Genomic DNA, 9,413 nt, shown 5'->3' on the forward strand with positions numbered 1-9,413 from the left:
TTATTTAATGTTCTTTGCAGGACTTACAACCTCACAGTTTCAACCTGTGTCCAGACTTCAGGAAGTATGATCCTATGATCATATGATTCTAATGTGACTTTCCATTGACACGCCAAAGAACAAATTTGTATATGACTGTGGAAATTGTATAAAATATTTGTATCTGCCACATAAATGCAGGCAATGGTCCTGTAGGCAATGTTTATGTAAATGCTGACCACAATCTCCTCCTCTGAGCTGTCACTTTCCTGCTTGAATGCCTGACCCTCCTCCACCTCATCTCATGACAGCACTGAGTCACCTCGCCACAGATTCCATAGAGTGAAATCACTCAGCCCTCGGTCATAATCCATGCTTGATCACTGTTAGAGTGAAATAGAAACAATATCATATCTCATCATTCAACAAGCCACAGTGTTCACTACAAAAGGGGCAGAAGATAAAAAATAAATAACTTACAATTGAACACAGAAAAATCTAAATATCAAAACATTTTTTCTTCCGGGTGTCACGAGGTTATTCTGTGTGTGGTATTAGGCACAGGAACTGCCCCACGCTGCCTACCCATTACAGCTGGGGAGGAGCTGCTCAGCCGTGTAAACAAACACTTCATGGCTGAGCAGCTCCTCCCCAGCTGTAATGGGTAGGCAGCGTGGGGCTTTTATCCATAAAATGCATCACACGTTCTCTATTTCCTGCTTCTTCACTATTTGTTGATTTTAGTTGTTTTTTTTTCAGTTTGAATGAATGAAGTATGTGGTTGGTGTAGGCTGAGATTAAGAAATACAATAAAAAACAGTTGATTAGTGAACAACCTAAAAGTCAAAAAAGATTGACCTCAGCAGTGACCTCTTACCAAATTCCTTAAAATTCAACAATACTCGAGTCTCCAAAGCCTCTAATATTCACACGTGTACTTATTTGAGTTTCACACACAAATCCCAGCTACATACAAAAACAACCAAGCAATGATATAATCAAGAAGATCTGGGCTTTCCAGTATTTCAGAGTTTGTGATCTTCACTGGGCAAATCCCTCTTGAAACGGGGTCTGAAAATGTAGTTTATCATTAACTTCTGATGCGTTAAATGCAAATAAAACTATGCGCTATTTTGTCTTTGTCAAGCAAATCTCGGCTACGAGGGGAAAGCCCTGGCTGGAATCCTTTTGGCAATAACAATGATGTGCGGTTTCCTGTGAAACTGGTGGAGTTTTTAATCAGAAGTTTAATCATTTACAATTGTGTTATGTAACAAATGTGTTACAACTGGCTATTTATCTATTTGCATCATTGCTAATCTATCATAATTCAAAGAATGGACACAGTTTGGCATCTTGAGATTAAAAATTCATAGAACATAAACAGAGATAGAAAAATTAAATCATTTTTTGCATGCAAAACGTCCAGGTTTTCCTAACACATGTCATATGTTAATGGAGTAAAGCTGAAATAGGAAGACAAACCAATTCATTGTAATCTCTTATCCAACTGGGGTTGAACGTGAGGTGGAGACTATTACAGCTGATACGGGGCAAGAAGCCAGATTAAATAAAAGCAATGAAAAAAATAGAAAAAATATAAAGTTATATTTCTACCCTAAATGTAAAAATGTCAAATTAAAAAGTGCAAGTGCAGACAGGTGGAAAAGACACTTTCAGCTCATTTCATGTGTTTACAGCAGCTGAGTGTTTATGAAGTGAAGATGCTGCTCTCTGCTGATGGTGTTGGAAACTGCAAACAAGTGAGTCTTTCAATTTGAAAGACTTTTCCGGTTTCCGGAGAAGGAGAGGAACAGGTCCCTGCACACAATTCAATCCACACACTGCTCTCATGAATATTCCACACTCCTGTTCAGTCACTCACGCTTTCGCTTGGTCCGCACCACACCACACTACCAGACTCGGAAAACAGGACAGGAAACAGGGACAGGTCCAGGGAATCTATATACAAAGCAAACACGATCCTAGAATTAAAAGTAGAATGGGAGGGAGAGCCTTCAGTTTTCAGGCCCCTCTTCTGTGGAACCAGCTTCCAGTTTGGATTCGGGAGACAGACACTATCTCTACTTTTAAGATTAGGCTTAAAACTTTCCTTTTTGCTAAAGCATATAGTTAGGGCTGGACCAGGTGACCCTGAATTCTCCCTTAGTTATGCTGCAGTAGGCATAGGCTGCTGGGGGATTCCCATGATGCATTGAGTATTTCTTCTTCAGTCACCTTTCTCAATCACTATGTTTTAATAGGCCTCTCTGCATTGAATCATATCTGTTATTAATCTCTGTCTCTCTTCCACAGCATGTCTTTATCCTGTCTTCCTTCTCTCACCCCAACTGGTCGCAGCAGATGGCCGCCCCTCCCTGAGCCTGGTTCTGCCGGAGGTTTCTTCCTGTTAAAAGAGAGTTTTTCCTTCCCACTGTTGCCAAAGTGCTTGCTCATAGGGGGTCATATGATTGTTGTGGTTTTCTCTGTATCTATTATTGTACGATCTATTGTATAATATAAAGCCCCTTGAGGTAACTGTTGTTGTGATTTGGCGCTATATAAATAAAATTGAATTAAACTGAATAGAACAAGCTAGAGATTTGCACTGACCCATATGGAAAAGATATATATAAATCTTATAAAGTTTTTATCTGTCTTGTATGAAACTTGTATGAAAAGCATACAAGAGTGAAAACACATATAAGATCTCTTGAAAAATTATATAATGAAACTTGTATGTTTTGTATACTTACTAAAAAAATATATGAAAGTAATGAGAAAGTGGCCACTTTCATGAGTAAATCATGTAAGCCTTATATGATTTATATATGATTTACTCATGAAAGTGGCCACTTTCATGAGTAAATCATATATGTTTTTACTATTTCTTTTCCATATGGGGAGACAGAGAAAGGTTACTCAAAGGTTACTGAGCCACCACCTTAGTGGCCCAGGTAATCAGGCAGCTCAGTGACAGGTGGGTAATCAGACCAGGTGTGTGGGCCAAGGGCTGTGTTGATCTGTGTGGGCAGGGCTGTGTTGATCTGAGACTGTAGACATTAAAAAGTCCATAGGAGAGATGGTAGCTGATTCAACAAGTGTCATGAGATAATAACAAAATGCAAAGATTGGTGACAGCGCTTGGAACCATAAGGCAACAAAAAACTGTGAGAAGAACTTTGAGCTCTGCCTGTGAATCACTCTTTGCTTCTCTTCTTCCTTCCATCCCATCATTTCATATATCACTCTCCACTTGCTGTCTATCTGAGAACAAGGCACAACTTGCTATTGCAATAAACTATGATCTAATTATCCACACCTAACAACTCTTGCACTTAATCTGCATAATAAAATGATGACAGAAAAATGTTATAGCTCTGCCTTTAGTAGCCTCACACAGCTCCTACTGTTTCCTCCTCATGTCCTTACCAGGCATGTCTGGACAATGTTATATCATGAGTAATAATTTAAAAAATCCATATACATAAAACAAACACATGCACGCACACACAGTGACATTTTAGACCTTCTTCAGAATACTGTATATACTATGGGCATCACGGTGCTGATCCAGAATCCTTACATTATTATTTATTACTAGAGCTACAATAATAAAGCAATGAGGAGGGGGAAGTAATAAATATGAAATAATGTATTTATGATGATTCCATTTGTTTCACTATCCACTCTGTGCAGGGGCAAAGCTTATTACATTTTTAAACTGTAGAGATACAATAATTTTACTGCTGTAAAATCCAAATTCTGTCTTATTTAAAATAGAAATCTAATATAATCTGCTTCTTAATGTATATTCTTTAAAACACAGCGTGTGTTTTTTAAAATATTATAATAATGCATAATTATGTGGACATGCACATTAAATCGTTTTTTAGTGAAATATAATGTCCCCAGAAAGGCAGGAAAAGCTCTGTAACTTACTTTAAAACTAAATATGTTCACTAAAACGGTGACAGAGCTACAGACCCATGACAGCCTTATACAGTGAGCTAGCAGCTATGACCAGCACTACTTGTGCAGTTAATAAAAGGACAGGTGTGTTCGTCGCGCTGTTGCAAACACACCGCGCTCATTTGTTTCAGTTCGTCAGTTGCCACAAGACAATTTACCAACGTGTACGTAATAAGCTAATACTCCTGTGTGCTATACACTACAGTGTACGCTGTACACCTACTTACTGGTTTTGTCGTATCAGTCTGTATAGAACAAATATAGTAAGTCTGTGTCTCTGAGTTAATTTGTGTTTCTCCTACAGCTGCGGACTGCAAAAAATGCGCGTGCTCTTTGTGAGCTCGTTCCCCGCTCGTAACCAGCGCGTTCTGCCGTCAAGGGCGATCATTGGTTAAATGTGATCATGTGACTGATGCAATCCTTATATTTAGCAAAACTGTGATTAATAGTATATATTATTGTTGAGGGGCACAGACAGGACTCCGCACGCCCACACATATAAAAAAATAAATAAATAAATAATTTTTTTTTTTAAAAAAAAGTTGCCTCAACAAAAGGGCACTTTGGGCACCCATCAGGAAAGGGGCGGGTGCTCAAGCCCCTCATACAGACATCCATATCATATCTATGTAATAACAGCCCCCTCACTCAGTTGTTGGCATTTGCTCTTGCTCAGAGCTCTGCTCTGTGTGCTGACAGACATCTGCGGACCACCTCTCAGCATGTCGACCCCGTCTCAACATCTCCCTGCTCAACTCTTTCCGTACACCGTTATAAATGTGCCACAAAACCAACCAATCACAAACTTGGATGCAAAAATTCTGATTGGCTGTTTTGGTCTGAAATCAGCTCGCTAGCTACTGCATTCCTCAAACACCGGCCAAAATGTAGCTAAATCCAGTGGAGTGGTTTGGTTTAAATTAAAACCCATTTCGGTTAGTAGTAGTTAGTTAGAATAATTCGGTTAATTATTTTATTTTACAATACATATTTTTTTTAAGACCATTGTTGGTGTAGTATAGTGATGTCGCATTGTTGTGAAACAGATTAGGAAAGAGTCAGTCCTGAAGAGATGTTTCCTCTTCAGCCTTCTTCCAGAAGGAGGAATTTTTTGATTTACTCTGCATCTTAAGAAGAGATGACAGAATCAAACAATGGTAATAATAATAATACAATAATACAATAATACAAGGCATACGTTCAGGGTTTGGCACACACACACTTCCCATTGCTGCCTTTCCCCAGCGTTTTGCACACCTTCTGAAGCAGATTCCACTCCACTGGATTTAGCTACATTTTGGATAGTGTTTGTGGAATGCAGTAGCTAGCGAGCTGATTGAAGAGTAAAACAGCTAATCAGGATTTTTGCATCCAAGTGTGTGATTGATTGGTTTTGTGGCACAGAGTTGAGCATGCAGGGAGCAGAGATTTTGAGAGTAACACACTGAGAGCAGGTCCGTAGATGCCTGTCAGCACACAGAGCAGAGATCTGAGCAAGAATAAATGCAACGACTGAGCAAGAGGGGCGCTCAGTCGTTGTGTGTCTATATGGATAATAGCAAACACTGAAATACATTTCTTGCATGAGGCAATAAATTTTAAGTTTTGCTTTGCTCAAAATAATTTTGCCCGCAAAATGCCACATTTGTACTTGCAAAATTATTCACGTACGCTCTGAATAGAGGCACAAAAATAACGCCATATTAGACCTTCTTTCTATTGGTCGGGTGAAGGTACGTCGCAGCCTGCAGCAGAGCATTGTGGTGAGAATTTTTTAACTAGTCGACCACGCCTACAGTCCTTAAACTTTATAAGACCTTATTTAGACATGTACATGGAATGAGGTTATAAATCTCCAACCTTTTCATTGAGTGACACTTAAGATACTTCTTCTTAAAAGCCATAAATAAGCAGTATGACTCACTGTGTGTTGTGGTTTAAGCTTTGCAGTCATTTCCGTTGTCACACTTGTCACGCCACTGTAGAAACATAAAGTTTCACCATGTCTGTGAAGGTTCTCAGTCATCCAGGTCATCGTAGTCAAAGGAGCTTGCAAAGAAAAGCGTCTGGACTTCTTTAAGTTACTTGAAGACGTTTCACCTCTCGGATAAAAAAAATATGTATGGAGAAGCCTCTCGGATGAGAGGTGAAACGTCTTCAAGTAACTTAAAGAAGTCCAGACGCATAAAGTTTCACCGTGTTTTCCAAATATAGATATTAAGTAAGCTCTATGCAGCAGTTTGGACGCTAGTTCCTCAAACTCTGTCCTTCACCCACTGAACACTTGGAATTTCGTCTTGATGCATTCTCAATCATCCAGGAAAGTAAATCTCCAAAACTTGATTCTGTTCATCCGGACGTAGCGTTTTGTGGGAGAAACGTTTCGTCACTCATTCAAGTGACTTCTTCAGTCTCAGCTGACTGCAGGTTTCCCCAAATCTTATTTTGGAACACTTGGAATTAACAGTGATTGATGTTTTTTGAAAGCAAGTTTTCTTCTTCTAATGACTCAGTGTATGACCAAATTCACACAGAAAATGAGCAAAACAAGAAGTGCATTGATAACATCGATAGCCCGCATCGGTCAGCTAGTGAACATCAACAAAAACTGTCAGAAAAAAAATACCTAATTTTAAATCAGTAACAATCCAATCGGGTGAGAGTCTGTGTATGGACTAGCTATAGGTTGGTTAGATTTGTGTCCATGCAAATCTTAGGAACAAAAAAAGGTTTTTCTAATTTTTATGGCTCTCATTAATTTCACAAAGTTCCATTCACTGACACTAAAACCACTAAAGTGAATGACTGTCTCATAGTGACTGAGGTGACTTAACCCAAAAGTGAGAAGCGGCAGTTGTAAGTGGTAGACAATAAATCTTTAAAATGAAGCCAGAGATTAATTTTGTAATGATAAAATGCTTCATGACATGAAAGTCACAGCCTGTTTTTGTGATGTGACCCTATATAAATAAAATGGAATAGGATATTCCTTCAGGGGTAACCTGTTTGATATGGTTATTGCCTTGTTTTAATTTACAGATGGCCAAGCTGCTGCTGTGGATTTATGGCTGCCAAAGTCCAAACACAGTTGTTGCTCTTAGCTGTGACTCCATTTTGCATATGTAGATGTACTTAAACATTGTATATGAAGACGCAAACATGCTACTATGGAGACTTTTGTCTAGCCATATAGAAACAGAATAACAAAATACAAAGAAGGTCAACATCTTAAATGTCCATCACAACACATAGTGAAATACCACCAGAGGTAGACTTTAAAGCAAGCATGTGCTGCCCCGCCTCTATTTTAGCACCAAGAAGAGCCAAAGCATGTAGGGTTTTGGAATCTACATTACATGCTCAGCCTGTTGTGCTGCAAGTTTGCAGCCTATTTCACATGACTTTATTAAACTAGTTTCCATGCTTCAGGTAAACTTGATGATACTGTCCATCCATTCACTTCCGCTTATCCTTTTCAGGGTCACAGGGTGTGCTGGAGCCTATCCCAGCTGTCATAGGGCGAGAGGCGGGGTACACCCTGGACAGGTCACCAGTCTGTCTCAGGGCTAACACACAGAGACAGACAAGCATTCGTACTCACATTCACACCTACGGGCAATTTAGATTGATCAATTAACCTATCCCCACTAACTGCATGTCTTTGGACTGTGGGAGGAAGCAGGAGTACCTTGACGATACTGTTATTTCTTTTTTTTTCTTTAAACAGTTTTTATTCATTATCAAGAGAAACATAAAACATAACAAAGCAAACAAAAAAGAAAGAAAGAAAAGAAAAGAAAAAAAAAGAAAAAAACCCAAAGGGAATATATTAAAGTCATTATATACCTATACAAATACACATATGGGGTAAAGAGGAGAGAGAAAAACAACAACAAAAAAAAAATAAAAACAAACAACCCCCCCCCCCCCCACCCACACACACACACACACACACACAAAACATGTTCTCACTCAATTACCCACAGATTTAGAAAGAGAAATAGATAAACTCCAAGAATGAATTGCTGTCCTTTACGCTTACTTCCTATTTAACTGAGAACATCTTAATCGCAACCACCCCCCCCCCCCCCCCCCCCCCCCCCCTCAACAGTTGGGACAAATCATTTGCCAAATAAGAAAGCAAAGGGGACCAAACATTGAGAAAGAGACCCTCATTTCCTCCTAAAATAGCAGCAGTTCTTTCGTGAGGAATAACTTTAAACAATTCTCTGTACCACAAAGTCACAGAGGGGGGTTTATCCTTAACCCAATTAATGAGAATACATTTCCTAGCTACCAGCAATAGTTTGTCACATAATTTGCGCTGCAAGTGATTCAATGTTACTTCTTTTGAGGGTGACGATACTATTATTTCTTAAAATAAACAGTTAAGTATGTCCATAAATGGCAGGCAGGACACAAAAAGCCCTTGTCTGGTTGGCTTTCTCACACGCCATGCTAAATTAATCTCCTGTCACCGTCACTGTTCTATGATGATATGTAAAGATGAACAACATGACGCTATTCTAGAGGTTAAGCCAAAATATTTTGGCAGGAACGTGTGCATCTTGAGCTAATTATGTCAACTTACTTACAAAGACAGTAGCAGTGACAGGCGCAGATGTGGTCTTTGATGCTTGATACCAACCTCAGAGTGCGATCATTATCTTAACAAAACTAGTAGATGGTGGTATGTAAAAGCCTGTCACAGATGCAACAAGATGGTTTGTGAAATTTCTTTGCTAAAGACATCCTCCCAGTTAATTTTAGAGTTAAAGCCTGAGAGTTCTAAGTCAGTCTATATGAGTCCTACTGTACTGTGAAGCGGACATCGTGGACTTTCTATTCATGCCACATTTCTGGGGGTTTGGCTAACAGAGCACAGGGAAAATGCTTTCACATTTTATGGTAATAAGCAAGGTTAAGTAACACAACATTATGACCCTGTTGCTAGAAACAGATAGAACAATTGACCATATTACAGGACGGTGTTGGTGAAGATTCTCAATCTTGGTACAAAAAAAGGCCATAAATTTGTTGCAAAGTGCAGCAGAGTGTGTATGTATGGCAAAGGTATCTGGAGGTTTAACAATACTGTGTAATGTAGAAAACAAAGTGCGAGTGTTTCCTTCAGCGGATTCGATAATAGAAGTGTAGCAGGCAGATTTAGCATGATGAATAGCTTCTTTATAATGTTGTATATGACTGAGATACAAGTCCTTATGAATAGTAAGTCCTGTTTTCCTGAAGAGATGTTCCAGGCGGCGCCCAGTAGCTTTAAGTTGGAGTACCATGGGGCAGAGCGAGAGAGAGAAACAGTTTGAGTTTTCTGGGGAGCCAAGGTATCTAAGAGCTAAATAAAGCTTTTATTCAGTGTTATTTGTAGTGGACAGCAGGACTTACAATCTCACAGTTTCAACCTGTGTCCAGACTTCAGGAAGTATGATCCTATGATCATATGA

Source organism: Neolamprologus brichardi, chromosome 12 (assembly GCF_056152115.1).
Source record: "Neolamprologus brichardi isolate AB-2024 chromosome 12, ASM5615211v1, whole genome shotgun sequence".
Taxonomy (NCBI): Eukaryota; Metazoa; Chordata; class Actinopteri; order Cichliformes; family Cichlidae; genus Neolamprologus; species Neolamprologus brichardi.